Here is a 16,461-nt window from a genome sequence, read left to right as displayed (position 1 = left end):
TGCCGGATTAGTGGAGAAAAACACTTTAATTTTGATTCATAAGAACAAGTGGGATATACAAAATTGGATATAGGGGAATTAAACATGAGTCATACCATAAAATTCTATAAAAAAAAAAGGAGTGATTGAACAGAGACTAAAAAAGGAGACTCATGTTACTAATAACCAGTATGGTTTTATCTCTGAGAGGTCGACTATGAAATCGATATACTTACTACGATGTGTGATGGAGCGATAGACGATGGATATAAAACCAATTATTTATAATACTACTAAAATTGTAAAAAAATATAAAATACAAAAATTTATGATGCATGCTTAACATGACTCTCCACATATATTTAATTTGTTTATTTGGTGTTAACTTTGTGGAATTCAATGAACATCCGCTTCAAATATTAATAATTGAAGGGAAAAAAAAATAAAGATCGCAAATGAACCGAGAACATACAAAATTGTAAGGAATACCACGGTACTCAATAAGTGTACAACTAAACCTAAAAGAAATAAGAAAGAAAGAAAAAACAAATAGCAAGAATAATATTTTCTTAGTGCAAAAATTGACATGTGATTGAAACTATTATTACTTTTTTTGAATGACAAATGTTATTAATTATTTGTTAGATTAACATTTACTTCTTCATTCGGGTTTGAACCCAGGGCCTCTAATTATCCTTGGAGTGATTGAAAAAAGTATTACTTATTTTAGTGACTTAGTAATTAGTTGTTAGATTAATATTTACTTATTTTAGTGACAAATGTTAAGAATATTTTCTTTTGATATACACCATAAATGGCCTCATGTTCTTAAACTGACGTTTCACACGCATAATGAACAATCGGTACTATACGATGGTGATCGTGACATCGAGGACATAGTGAGGTATAACGAGGAAGCATCAACAACTTTTCTCGCATGGTTTGAAACAAATCGTCGGTATGTAGGCGGTCACAATCTGACGTATGCTGAATTTCCAAGAAGATTTATTTACGTCAAGAAAGACAAACAGTGGCAACCACGTAAACAAGGATATCAAATTGGAAGACTTCATTACACGCCGTCTGGTATAGGGGAGTTGTACTACATGAGGATACTGTTGACCGTTCAGAAGGGTTGCATGGGATATAGTTGCATAAAAACAGTTAATGGACATACCTATGACACGTTCCAGGAAGCTTTGGGATTACTTGATGACGACAGAGAGTTTATAGATGGTATCACGGAACATGGTGAGTTTGGTTCAGGTCAACAATTATGTTGGTCGTTTGTGCATCTCTTAACCACTAGCACAATGAAGCCAGAATATTGTATGGGATGCGACATGGCAGTTGCTGTCCGATGGTATCTTATTTGAATGTAGTAGGCATCTGAATATTTCGGGTAATATTTATTGTACTTATTTTGAAATCTATGTACCATTTTGTTTTGTGTAAGATCTGATTTTTGCATTTTTTTTTCTTTGATTAAAAAGGCACAATTTAGAAAATGGTTGACATATTCATGCTCAAAGTATTGTATGCCTGTCTCGATAAATATATTTATCTATTTAAGTACTGATAATAAACAGATACAATTTATACTTTGATGAGAAAGAATTTATACAACAACCTATAGAATACTGAGCTTGAAGTAAGATACAAGTTTAAAAACTCAATTTAAGAAGAGCTTAAATATATAAATCACATATAATTGGTCTGCTAATGGTTTCAGAGTTCATGCATCATTTCAACACACTAACCAATAACATAGAATGAGTTGGAAAATGAAAGTTAAAAGGTGCGCCACCATTCTTTTTATAACTTTTTGAAAAGTTCTTTACATATTTATTTGACATCTAGAGTTTTACATATATTTATATGGCTTAGGTCTTACTATCTTATTTGTAGACCATATATTCAAGTGAAGAAAATATAATTTTAGGCCTTGTAATACTAAATTAACTGATATATGTCTCTCACACGGGTAAGAAAGATAAAATCAAGCTACCTAAGACAATAGACACACCTGGGAGCTTTCCACTATATATATCTTTTAAGTAGATCAATCCAATTCAATATACTTGATTATATATAAATGTAAGACAAATAAACACCATTTGCTACTGCTACCAAGCTATCGTAGTTTTAGTGGCAAACTTAATGGATTGTTCTTCGTATTACGTCATGATAATATGTATTTAGTGGTCATGAACTTAACAAATATTTTGGTATGACGAGCCATGATTTGAGTAACACGTTTGATTTGTGGCTATCTACCCAAAAGAGGCTACAATTTTCCCTAGCATTTTGAGTTTTTAGGAGAAAGACAGAAGAGAAAATAAGCATGTTTCAACACAGAATGATACGTTTAAATATAAAGGCTTATCATGTAAAGCTTAGATTTTTACTTTCTCTTCAACGTGTACGCACATGAATGCAAAGGTTCTAATATTAATTTTGTGTCTTTACATTTAATATACAAATCTGCGTATCAATGCCAATGATTTGAAGAACTTGTGTTTGATTAAAATTGAAATGCTGCTTCAGGAAAACGGACGTTTGCTTACTAATTTCAAATCTATGCCCAAGCCAAACGCAGTAGACATGCCAACCTTCACAAACAAGCTTATCGTCGATGAGCTAAATTACAACAAGGATGAACTGGCAAAGACACACGCTGATATGTTACTAATGCTGACTGATGAACAAAGATGTGTGCATGACAAGATCAAGGAATCTGTTGGTTCCGATGACGATGGTTTCTTTTTCTTATATGGTTACGGTGGTACTGGAAAAACCTTTATATGGAAAACATTGTCGGTTGCTGTTAGATCGAAGGGGTTAATTGTTTTGAATGCTGCATCCAGCGGTATATCAGCTCTTCTATTACTAGGTGGAAGAACCGCGCACTCAACGCTGACAGTCCCTATTGAGATTAATGAGGTATCATCGCTTACGATGGAAAAGGATAGTCCTAGGGCAGGCCTGGTGCATGCTGCAAAGTTGATAATTTGGGATGAGTGATATCATGTCCAAGAATGATCCCCTAAACGAGTTTAGACCTTTTTATGGAATGACAGTAGTTTTAGGTGGTGATTTCAGACAGATGTTGCATGTTGTCCGAAAAGGAACGAGGCAGGATATTGTTGATGCCTTAATCAATTCATCAAAGATATGGGCTTATTGTAATATGTTGAGGCTTACTGTTAATATGAGATTGGGTGCATCTTCGGTACCTGTAGAGCAGGAAGACATTGCTAATTTTGGCAAGTGGATACTCTCAATTAGAGACGGCAACGATGTTTCGGATGAGAATGGTGAAATGAAGGTAGAAATTCCTGAAGATTTGCTCATATCGGACACAACAAATCTGTTGATGTCACTTATAGACTCTGTGTATCCCGATTTGAATGATAACCTTGGTGACCCGCTATTTTTCCAATAAAGGGGAATACTCGCATCAACGCTTGATTCAGTTGAGCATGTTAACGAATATATGATGTCACTGATTCCAGGTGAAGATAAAGAGTATTTAAGCTCTGATTCTGTTTGTCGATCGGGTGAAAATTCTGATGTCCAAAGCGAGTGGTTCACATTGGAATTTCTTAATGGTATTAAGAGCTCTGGAATTCCAAATCACCGGTTGAAACTAAGGGTCGAATGTCCAGTTATGAATCTTATTCCGAGTGATCCAGGACTACCCTTCAAATTCAAGCGCATACAATTTCCATTGATGCTTTGTTTTACAATGACAATAAATAAAAGTCAGGGTTAATCTTTATCTCGAGTGGGAGTTTATCTTCCTAAGTAGTGTTCACGCATGGACAACTCTATGCCGTTATCTCTCGAGTTACTTCTAGAAAAGGTTTGAAGCTGTTCATCTTGGATGAAGATAATAATGTTTGCAACCACAAATGTTGTGTATCATGAAGTTTTTCAAAAAGTATGATCATTGGTTATGTTTTAGAATTGTTGTTGCTATAATTTAGAAAACTAAAGTTACGTATTGTTTGAAAGTCATTTTTTTTTTAATTTCTTTGTGAGGCATACTGGTCATTACAGGACATGCAATTTCTATATAAGCAGATCCTCATGCCATTGACTTTTAATTGATGCACTTTTCAGGTATAACATTACGCGGAACTTTTTTTTTACATCGTTGTTACCCTAAAATACAATATTTACATTAGACCACTGGTTTTGTAAAAAATAAAAACAAATAACAATCGGCGTTTCTGTAGCCCAAACTATATTTATACACACCCGTAAAAAATTTATCATTTGCATTCACAGACTAGGTGTATACATCTGACATTGATTATTATATAAAAAAATACAATTTTTTTAGTTTTTATGATTAATAAAATACATTATGCCAACAAATAATAATATCAGTACGTCGGCGTATTTTTACAAAAATATTACATATGCTAAGTTTAACAATGAGTACATCTTATACTACAAATAATTAGTATAAGTATAAATCCAAATACTTTAATCGTTATGTGCAATGTTTAGATATTTCAAAATATATACAACATTAACAAAATTAAGATGATATTTGTTCCCATATCAAATTTAAATTATAACCACACTTATAACTTTAAGATAACATAATATAAAATCCATACATTTGATCAAAAAACTTTTTTATTTCCCCGTGCTTGGCACGGGTCACTATACTAGTTATATAAATTTAGGACCTATTTCATTTTTCTTCTCTTCTCTTCTTGACATGTGTCACCACATTTTAATGTTTTAGAATTTCTTTCAAGTCACGACACGTGGCACTCTAATGTTGTTTTATTCTTATGCATTATTTTTGGAATTATTATAACTTTGCATTATTATAACTTTCACTATTAATTTTTGTAATTCATTTTTGGTATCATATGTATCAATTATATTATATCATTGTGTTATATTATTTGTATTATAATGTAATGCAATATATAAATTCTCTAAAAAAGAAATTAATAATAATTTTTTTAATGAAAAATATTGTTGTAACATTGACCGATTGATACCCTATTTAAACTAATCTTTTTTTTTGAGAGAAACCGATTAAATTTAAGACTGTCGTTGTATATTTTATAACTTATATCAAGTAGCCATGTTATTAACAAAAAACAAAAAAACATGCATTATTTTTTTTATTTTTTTTAAATGTTTTATAACTTATATCAACGAGCCATATTATTAAAAAAAATATATATATATATGTTTTCTTTTGCTCACAATGAATTTGACATTTAATGCTGTTAATTTTATTTTTATTTGAGTTTTATAAAATTATTCTAATTTCATGTGTTGCTATTCATGGAATATTAAATATATAATATATCTGAACTATTATTTTAATTGAATTTTTTCTTTTCACACACATATACACACGAATCTATTTATATCTAAATTATTTTGTGTTTGAAATTAAAAGTAACAAAACCAAATGATACACTTCATTATGTTTTGTATTTTCGTTCTTAAAAAATAGCATATGTCGTATTTTCGTTAAGAAAATAAAGAAGTTTATATATTGTAATATTATTATAAAAAAGGGTCAAACTTAAATGTCACTATAATGTGAAAACAATAATGAAAACAAACTATTAATAAGAATTATTATTTTTAATGAAACATTTAGTGAGAAAATGTTCACTATTATCACTGATCAAAATTTTAATTGTTTAAGCTTGGATCATTACATATATTATAATAATAATAAAAAAAAACACATAATCGGAAGAAAAAAAAATGACCTCTATTTTTACGATATTTTTAAATGATTATGTTAAATATATATGTCAAAATCACCTCAAACTTAGCATAGGAGATTTCAAAAAAAAAAAAACTTAGAATAGGACACTTTTTTATGATACGCTTTTAATGGCTATTAAAATAATTTAAGGACATTAAAATTGATTCATGACCAAATAATTTTGTAAATGAATACCCTATATAGAACAATTGTTTTTTAAGAATGTTAAAAAAATAATGGTTATTATACCAAATTACGGTGTGAAACAAGTGTATAAATTAGAAATTTCGATTGACATAATTTCACATCACAATTCACAACTCTTATCCCCCGTTTTTTTTTCTATGTCACTCTTTCTTTTTCTTTCTATTTTCTTTAGTTTTTTATTCTTTGTTCTTCATTTTTTTTTACTTTGATATCAATGCTACAAGATTTATATTTCTTTTATGTTGTGATATCAATGCTACAAGATTTATATTTCCTTTATGTTGTGATTTTGATGATTCAAATGTTCACACAAAGATTGTTTAGTTTTTTTATTCTTTTTTCTTCATATTTTTTTCATTGATGTCAATGTTTCAAGAGTAATATTTCTTTCATGCTGCGATTTTGATGAATCAAACGTTCACAACATAAAAATAGTTTCTTCGTCTCTCCTATATAAAAAATCTTCATTTCTCCTTTAACTTTTTTTCCGGTGACTTATTTTATTCTTCCTTATGTTTTTATGACATTGTTTATGCTTTTTTGTTTTCTTTATTATTCTGTTTAAATTTATGGATGGTTCATAAATGAATACTATATATTTTTTTTTTGCTTTTATGGTTCTGATGCATACAGGTGATTTGAATCAAGAAATCACGAACAAGTACAAAAAATAAGAATATTGAGATATTATTTTATAGATGAAACCGATTATTTGGTGGTTGAGTTCAAGACAACATATTCTTCACACGAGGGCCTAGAGGAAAAAATTAGATGACATTATGACAAACTTTGAGATTAAAAAAAAAATAGTCGTTCTTATTAGAAAAGAATCTAGATAAATTTTCTACTATGATGAGTCACTTTTTATGTCTCTTATACAAAGAAGAATTGTATAATTTTTTGTTATAATTTATATGTAATCAGACTGAAAAATGGAACAAATGAGTGTTATTTTGATGAAATTAGTTAATAAATTAATCATCATTTTAATGCTTTTTACTACAATTAGTTTTTAATGGAGTTTATCATTTTCTCCTTTTTTTAAAGTCGGTTTAGTCAAAATAAAAAATAAACATCATGCACACACACTATCAAATGGCAACACCCAAGTTTCAATTCCAAACCAACAATCTCATGTCCTCTTTTCTTCGGTAAATTGTATATTCGTTTATTGCTTACAAATTTTAGTATTTAATTTGTTATGATTTTATTTTTTTTGTTGAGGGAAGTAATAATCTTAATTGACATATTTAATTTATCCATCACAACAGCATATATGTTGTAATGTAAATGGTAATTAATAAAAATAATAAAAAAATATTAATTGATTTATATAGTTACAGCTCATTTAGTCATTTTCACAAAAGAGTAAAGAGAAAACTCTTTTTTCGAGAAAAATTTAAGAATGCCATGAAATAAAACTTTTTTTTTTGTAGTGCCATGAAATAAACCTTTGACCAAATAATTAAGGAGTTTATATTTTATGTTTATAAATTATGAAAATTCGAGACATTATTATTTTTTAATTAAGACAAATATCTCTAAGGATCAACAATATTTTGAATGTAATTAATTTGGTATAAACTTTCTAAATAAGTGATCGCATTGTAATATTTGAAATAAACATTGTAATATTTTGAATGAAATTAATTTGGTACAAACTTTCTAAATAGGCTATCTTTTTTTTCTTTGTTTCACGACATTAGATTCCAGAGACTTGGGAGAAATAAAATAGTTCAAGTGATTGTTATTAGTTATTGTGTATGCTTATAGCAAGGGATCGTGACTTCCGCGTGAATACGACATAAAAAATTGTTAGAAAGTACCTCTAAATAACCTTTAAATAAGCATAAAAAAATCCTATTTTGTTCTTTCAAAAATTAAACACATACTTTAATTGTATTAATTATAAATGATTTGTTGAAACTTTGAAATGCTACAATCAGGGATATCTTAAAAAAGAAATTCACTGAGTTCTTTAAATCATTTGAGAATATAAAACAAGTTTTCCGTTTTCCATAGTCAATCAACTTTAAATGACTTTTAAACCATCATAAAAAAAATCCTCTTTTATTTTTTAAAAAATAAAACCCATGAATTAATTGTATTAAAGGTAAACAAATTGTAGAAATTTGAAATGCTTCAATCAAGTCAATCACAAAAAACAAATTTAAGGAATATTTTAAATCAAGCAATAATAAATAGGTATGTCTCATTCTCTTAGTTGTGTTTACTCTTGACCCTCATCCGAATCTTCAATACATGTTTCTACTATTCTTGGTAAACAATAGATCATTAAACCATCTTTCAAATAAAAAATAAATCAAACCAAGCAAGTTCTTGGTAATCATGAGAATCAATCAAAATATGAACTTCATATTGATAAAAAAATTGGGAAAAATAACTTATTTGATATTATGTGGTTGCTAATTTAAAATTTAACAGAAAAACAATGGTCACCCTTAAATTTTAAATGAAAGTTAAAGATAAGCTAATTAATTAGTTGTAGAAATTTTTATTATACTTATAAATGATTATTATAGTTTTTTATTTACAAGAATTGAAATTTTTAGTGTTTTTATTATGAATTTTTTTATTATAGAAATCATTAAAAAAAATTATTTCTATAATCCTAATGTGCATTAAATCAAAATTAAAAAAATACATTTTATCAGAAGTAAAATGAATAAAATTGGATATTTAAAGGTTTTGAGTTTTTTTTTGGTACAAAAAGGTTTTGAGTTTTAATATGAAAAATAATACATAATAAAAGAGAGTACAACGGACACTCTAACTCATATTATACCATGCAAACCATTCTTTTTCCTAAAAAATAAAATAAAAATATACCTGTTTTTCTCCTGAATTTTTTATTTTTTTTTTAGTAAAAGTGGGATGGGCACTTTCAATATGTCATTGTTTTTTAATGAACTGAATAGAGTTCCATTGATGAGGGAAATAGAATCATTCAATTCATTCGTCGTCTAATTAAAAAAATATTCAAAAAAAAAATTAAATTTAAGCAAATATAATTTTATGATCGTTATGGGTATGAAAAAAATTAATTATCGATGAGGAGACCTATTTCAAATGATGGGTCGGTTTTCATTGTAATCTATTACTTGATGCAATCAAGTTTCATTAGGATGGATTAACAAATAATTGCACATAACTTTTTAACAAATATCTTATATATATATATATATATATATATATATATATATATATATAGTTAAAGGGTGCATTATTGCACATGTTAAAGTATCTAAAAGCAGCAACTATTTATTGAAAAACAATAATTATTTATTAAAAAATTACATATTAATAGAAAATACACAAGTTCCAAATCAACGATACTACTTTAAACTTCTTAACATGTGTAAATTTGCACATGATAGAAAAACTCTTTAATTAAATGTTATAAAAATTTCAAGACTTGGACTAGATTCTACTGTTTAAAACTTGAACACTTGAATTTAATTGAAACACTTTGAATCTCTATGGCATGGACCAAGTATATAATAGTGTGAACATTAGGTCAGTGCCTAGAAGAAACGTGTTGTATAGCTCAAGTACAATGTTAAATGAGCAAAGGTGGATACATCGATGCCTGAATGAAGTAAAAAATAATGAAGGGTCCCCCACCTTTGTGAACAAGTGTGGGTAAAGAAGTTAGTTCATGAGAGTATGATCTGTTTTTGAACATGGAATAAAGGCACCCTTACTTGAACATATATGGAAATCATTGACGTTATGACTAGGAAGAAAATTAATTTTAAGTGCCAACAAGAAACTAAGTGGGTGGGTGAAAAGGTGAAAGAATTAGATAGTTCAGTATTTAAGCATTGTTAAACTGGAATAGTTAGATCGAGAAATGGTGTAGGCATTATTGAGGATAAGAATGAAAAAAAGATATTGTGAATGTAAAGAGGATATGAGATTGGATTGTAGCCCACAAATTTGTAGTTGTTAGATTAATCTTTACTCTTTCGTTTCAGTTTGACCACAGTATCTCAAATTTCTTATTCCTTAACTCAAACCATTTGAACTATTCAACCCCTTGAAACAATTTATTAGTTAGGATAAAGATACTAATTTAAAATAAAATATAGTTGTAAACTACATATACTTTATATTTGTAAAAGCAAATATCTTAATAAAACTATATAATATTTTTACAAAAATTACACAAAATTACGAGTTATATTTTTTGTAAAAAAAACTTTACAATTTATACTAAAGTTACTTTAAATTTATACTGATTTATATATCAAATAACTTAAATATTCACTAACTTTGTGTAGATTAATATTCAATTTAAAATATATATATATATATAGTTAAACTTAAATAAATATGTAAATTGTTCGAGTAAAAGTAAATAAAATAAGTACGTTAATTTCCGTTGCATTGCTTATATTCTCTTACTATCATTTTTAGTTTTTATGACAAAGACAGAAATGAAAATAGGCATGTTTCAAGACATAATGATATGTTTTTCTTTTTAACGCTAGAACATGTTGTAATTGTCATTGATGAGAATTAGAACAAATGGCGTGTCACTATGCAACTTTAAAAGGAAAAGCTGCACTTAAAATGCATTAAGAGGTAACATTAAAATTCAAAGTAAAAACATGTCTCCACTGAGATACGCTTTGTTAATGTTGTCTCCACCGCACTTTTCTTTACGTACTCCTTTGTTGTTGTTTTTGAAGCAACACAAGCCAAAATTGCTTGGAATTCTATGATGACGAGTTTAGCATCAGGGTGCAAATGACATGGACGAGGCAATTATTTTTATAAAAGTTTCTTAGACAAATAATTTATTTCAAATGGTTTTATCTATCTTTTTCTCAAAATGAAAAGCTTATGCAAAGGAAGTGGAGAGAAACTACTCATGTTATTGTTGAAGATGTGAAGAAAAACAGTACTTTACTAACAAAAAATAGGGATAAGGGTGATACATTTGAAGACTATTATACATTAAGAAAATTAGCACATTCCAACCTTGATGACAATGTTGTTTTCGAGGGGTGTGTCTTCAAGGATATAGTAAAGGCTGATTAGAGTAGTTTAAGTAGTTAAGAGGTACTTTTTTAGGATATAGTAAAGAACAAACTAAGAGTTACTAACTCTACGATACCATTCAGCATTTTCCACATTTTTTAGGCTGATATGTTTAAATATAAAGGATTCTCATATAAAGCTAATATTTTTTCTTTCTCTTCAACGTGCACACATATGCATGCAAGGGTGTTAATATTAATTTCGTGACTTTACATTTAATATGAAGATCTGCATATCAGTGACGATGACGTGAAAAACCTGTGTTTGATTGAAATTGAAATGCTGCTTCAGGAAAACAGACAGTCGCTTACTGATTTCAAATCCATGCCCAGGCCAAACGCAACATACATGCCAACTTTCACAAATAAGCTTATCGTTGATGAGCTAAATTACAACAAAGATGAACTGGAAAAGACACACGCTGATATGTTACTGATGCTAACTGATGAACAAAGATGTGTGCATGACAAAATCATGGAGTCCGTTGATTCTGACGACGGTGGTTTCTTTTTCTTATATGGTTACGGTGGTACTAGAAGAACCTTTATATGGAAAACATTATCGACTGTTGTTAGATCGAAGGGGTTAATTGTATTGAATGTTGCATCCAGCACTATAGAGACTCTTCTATTACCAGGTGGAAGAACCGTGCACTCGACACTAACAGTCCCTATTGAGATTAATGAGACATCATCGCTTACGATGGAAAAGGATAGTCCTAGGGCAGACCTGGTGCATGCTGCAAAGTTGATAATTTAGGATGAGGCTCCAATGATGCACCGATGGTGCTTTGAGGCAGTTGACCGATCAATGCATGATATCATGTCCAAGAATGATCCCTTAAACGAGTTTAGACATTTTGGTGGAATGACAGTAGTTTTAGGTGGTGATTTCAGGCAGATATTGCCTGTTGTTCGAAAAGGAACGAGGCAGGATATTGTTGATGCCTCAATCAATTCATCAAGGATATGGGCTTATTGTAATTTGTTGAGGCTTACTGTTAATATGAGATTAGGTGCATCTTCGGTACCTGCAGAGCAGGAAGAAATTGTTAATTTTGGTAATTAGAGACGTCAACGACACTTCGGATGAGAATGGTGAAATGCAGGTAGAAATTCGTGAAGATTTGCTCATATCAGACACAACAAATCCGTTGATGTCACTTATAGACTTTATGTATCCCGATTTGAATGATAACATTGGTGACCCGCTATTTTTCCAAGAAAGGGAATACTCGCACCAACGCTTGATTCAGCTGAGCATGTTAACGAATATATGATGTCACTGATTCCAGATGAAGAGAAAAAGTATTTAAGCTCTGATTCTGTTTGTCGATCGGGTGAAAATTCTGATGTCCAAAGCGAGTGGTTCACAACAGAATTTCTTAATGGTACTAAGAGCTCTAGAATTCCAAATCACCGGTTGAAACTAAGGGTGGGATGTCCAGTTATGCTGATGAGAAACATCGATCATGCCAATGGACTGTGTAATGGTACGAGGCTGACAGTTACACATCTAGGGAAGAGCATGATAGTTGATACCGTAATTACAGGAAAAAGGGTAGCTACCAGGGTATTCATTCCGAGGATGAATCTTATTTCGAGTGATCCAGGACTACCCTTCAAATTCAGGCGCAGACAATTTCCATTGACGCTTTGTTTTGTAATGACAATAAATAAAAGTCAGGGTCAATCTTTATCTCGAGTGGGAGTTAATCTTCTTAAGTCTGTGTTCACGCATGGACAACTCTATGTCGCTGTCTCTCGAGTTACTTCTAGAAAAGGTTTGAAGCTGCTCATCTTGGATGAAGATAATAATGTTTGCAAGGAGACCACAAATGTTGTGTATCGTGAAGTTTTTCAAAAAGTATGATCATTGGTTATGTTTTACAATTGTTGTTGCTATAATTTAGAAAACAAAAGTTGCGTATTGTTTGGAAGTCATTTTTTTTTATTTCTTTGTAAGGCGTACTGGTCATTACAAGACATGCAATTTCTATATAAGCAGATCCTCCTGCCATTGACTTTTAATTGATGCACTTTTCAGGTATAACAATACGCGGAACGTTTTTTTTTTACATCGTTGTTACCCTAAAATACAATATTTACTTTAGACCATTGATTTTGTAAAAAATAAAAAAAATAACAATCGGTTTCTGTAGCCCAAACTATACTTATACACACCCGTAAAAAATTTAACGTTTGCATTCACAGACTAGGTGTATACATCTGACACTGACTATTATATAAAAAAATATAAATTTTTTAGTTTTTATGATTAATAAAATACATTATGTCAACAAATAATAATATACAGTACGTTGACGTATTTTTGCAAAAATATTACATATGCTAAGATGATATTTTTTTCCCATGTCAAATTTAAATTATAACCACACTTATAACTTTAATACTATAACATAATATAAAATCTATACATTTGATCCTAAAAGGTTTTTATTTCCCGTGCTTGGCACGGGTCACTATACGAGTTATACATATTTTCTATCTTAACCATTAAGTAATACGTTTTAACTCCCAAAAAAAAGTAATACATTTTAATTTTTTTTATTTTTGTTGTTAAGGAAAATCATAATGGTGAGATTTGGTCTCATAGAAAAATGATATGTTCTTTCAAAAACAAAAGATACGATTACGTATTACAAAACTATTATTACTTTCGGTACCACGTGATTCCTTTTTTTTTTAATTTTAATTGTCAATAAAATATATTTAGAAACTTAATTACACCAAATTTGTTTTGACCAATTTTATTTCGCAACATTTGAAATATTAAAACATAAATTAAGACATTGATTTTTTTAAACAATAAATTAAGACATTGATTGTATCCATATTTGTTTGGCAATCAATAAAATACATGATATATAATTGTCTCACATTATTATTATGAAAATAATTTTTTTTTTTATACATTTCATTAAATGCCAAACTCATGACATTCCTTGGTTTGGTTCAAGATGCCACATGTCATATGGGAGAATGGTTTGGTTCAAGATGCCACATGTTATATGAGAAAAACATTACCATATGTATCTTTAAGAAAGGTCGTAAATTTATATAATATAGATATAGATTAGTCTAGCACTCCACTTGATAAATATTTGAAGCTAGGAGCCTTTTTTTTTACAAAAACATTTGAATGAGCCTATCATTAGTTACAATGAAATCATAAACATAAAAAGTATAAGATTCCTTCAAAAACAAATAAAAATAGTAAAAGATATCATTCTAACATAAATAAATGAATCTTCTAAAGGTTGTAACCAAAAAAAAAAATAAATGAATCTTCTAAAGGTTGGATATCAAATCCCGAAAAATGATTACTTCCATTAGTCAAGTTATTAGTAGTACAGTATCAAAATTAATTCTTGATAAAGTATCTTGAACAAATTATGTTATGGAGATCTACATTGAAAAAAAAAATCATGATAAAAAAATGATTCCTACAATGATGATAAACGCATACATGATGGCTGTAAGTGAAAAATTCAATAAAAAAATTGGTTCAAGATTGAACCAATGCAGTCCATGGCAAAAGATCGATATGTCCTTGAGAGTTTTTCATTAAGTTCATGACTATTTTGTAAAACAAATGAGATTAAAATTTAGATTAACAATTTTTCAAAAAAATAAAAAAATAATTAGCAAGATGTACAGACATAATAATTACAATTCGCTACTCTAGATTGACCAGATCCACCTCATTAGAGCAACATCCTGACTTAGACAATTCATTATAAAATGTTTGGTTCATTGAAAACACATGTTTCTCTGTATCATGCATACATGAGATTTAAAATCAAGTGAGGAGATTTCAGTGTCACTGTAATAGAAATTAGAAAAAGCAATTGCAAAGCATGTGTAAAACATAATGAAAAGTACTACAATTGAGAGGATATTCCAACAAATAAGAGTAAGAATTGTAAGATTGAATAGAGAGGATACAAAGTACAATTATATAGCACCATTGCTTCTATAATTGAGGAGCTGATTAAGGATTTAGAGAATATGGGATATTATTTGTCAAAAAGAAGGTTAATTTGATTGATGAATTTGTATGGAGGTTAAACGTGTGATATCTACAATTGAATTGTGATTGCTAAATTTTGAGTGGGATTATTACAATTATATGGCTATTAATTTCTCACAAAAGATGGTTAATTTGATTGCTGACTTTTGATTTGATTCCAATGAATATTATTTTAAGGGTGCTGCTAACCGATGCCCCCGGAGCACTGGTTAAGGAGCAATAAATTCATCAGTTCCATTTATTTTATCTCAGTTAATATGAGAAATAATAAATCAACTAATTAAAATTAACAGAAGTTGTATTCAATACTCTCATAAAGGCACAACTATCATATAATTTTGAGAGTTGACCAATTTATATCCATGTGAATTTTCCTCAAAGCATATTGTTTTCTTTCATTTTTTTAATTAAAAGTTGCAGAAATAATTACACTAAGACAAGATATTTTAAAGTCCAAAATAAATTAGCAATTTCAAAGATAAAACATATCCAAATAAAATATCAAATACAAAATCATTAAATGTGTAATTAGATCCTCTTCAAAACAAAATAGCGAGAGAGTATTGAATACAGCTTTTATTAATTTTAATTAGTTGACTTATTATTTCTCACTTTAATTAAGGTAAATAAATGGAATCTATCAATTTATTGCGCCTTAACCAGTGCCCGGGGGAACTGGATAGCATTACCCTTATTTTAAAAGTGTTAGTCAAACATATGAAGTTTTTTTATTGTTTTGATAACAATTGAATGTGAAGGATATTATGTGATTTGAAATATGATTCTCATATAATTTGATTTTGAAAGCAATTACTCCTACTTAGCATATCATTAATGATATTGAGAAAACAATGACATTGAGATTGTAGATTGTAGATGTAGATGTAGATTGTAGATGTAGATTGTAGATGTAGAAGATAAAGATAAAGATATTTTTTTTTTTTTGCTAAACCATGAGAGAGGACAGGCATCAAGGAGAAGCAACGACATCCCAACTAGGTTGGCACCCCGATGAACTCCCATCCTATGCCGACAATCTCAAATTTTATTAAAAAAGGGGGAAAATACAAGAGGGGGGGGACTAGGCCAAAACCCTCGAAGAAAAAACAAAAAAGCGAAAAAACAGAAAAGAAGAGCAAAAAAATAATAAAGACAACCACCTACGGAAATCTAAACCGAGGCATTCCACAACGGTCCAAACAAAAGTCCGAAAGTCTTTTCTAAACCCCCTATTTTCTTTGTTTGTTGTATTATTCTATGTTTTATTATTTCCAAATTACTTTCCATGGTTCTTATTCTAAAAATGAATTCAATGTTTGTTGTTTGTGATGTTAGATTTTGGTTTCTGAGTGATTGTTTATTGTTCCTGATGTTAGATTTTGGCTTGTAGGCGTTTG

At 29.3% G+C, this 16,461-nt stretch overlaps 1 pseudogene; it reads left to right on the top strand.

The window, feature by feature from the left end:
- Positions 1-758: 758 nt before the first annotated feature.
- On the top strand, positions 759-16,454 carry LOC146913774 (uncharacterized; annotated as a pseudogene).
- The last annotated feature ends 7 nt before the right edge of the window (positions 16,455-16,461 follow it).

Source organism: Medicago sativa, chromosome 6 (genome assembly GCF_051527215.1).
Source record: "Medicago sativa cultivar Bolivia chromosome 6, Bolivia_mono, whole genome shotgun sequence".
NCBI classification, from domain to species: Eukaryota; Viridiplantae; Streptophyta; class Magnoliopsida; order Fabales; family Fabaceae; genus Medicago; species Medicago sativa.
This window is presented reverse-complemented; position numbering and strand designations above follow the sequence as displayed.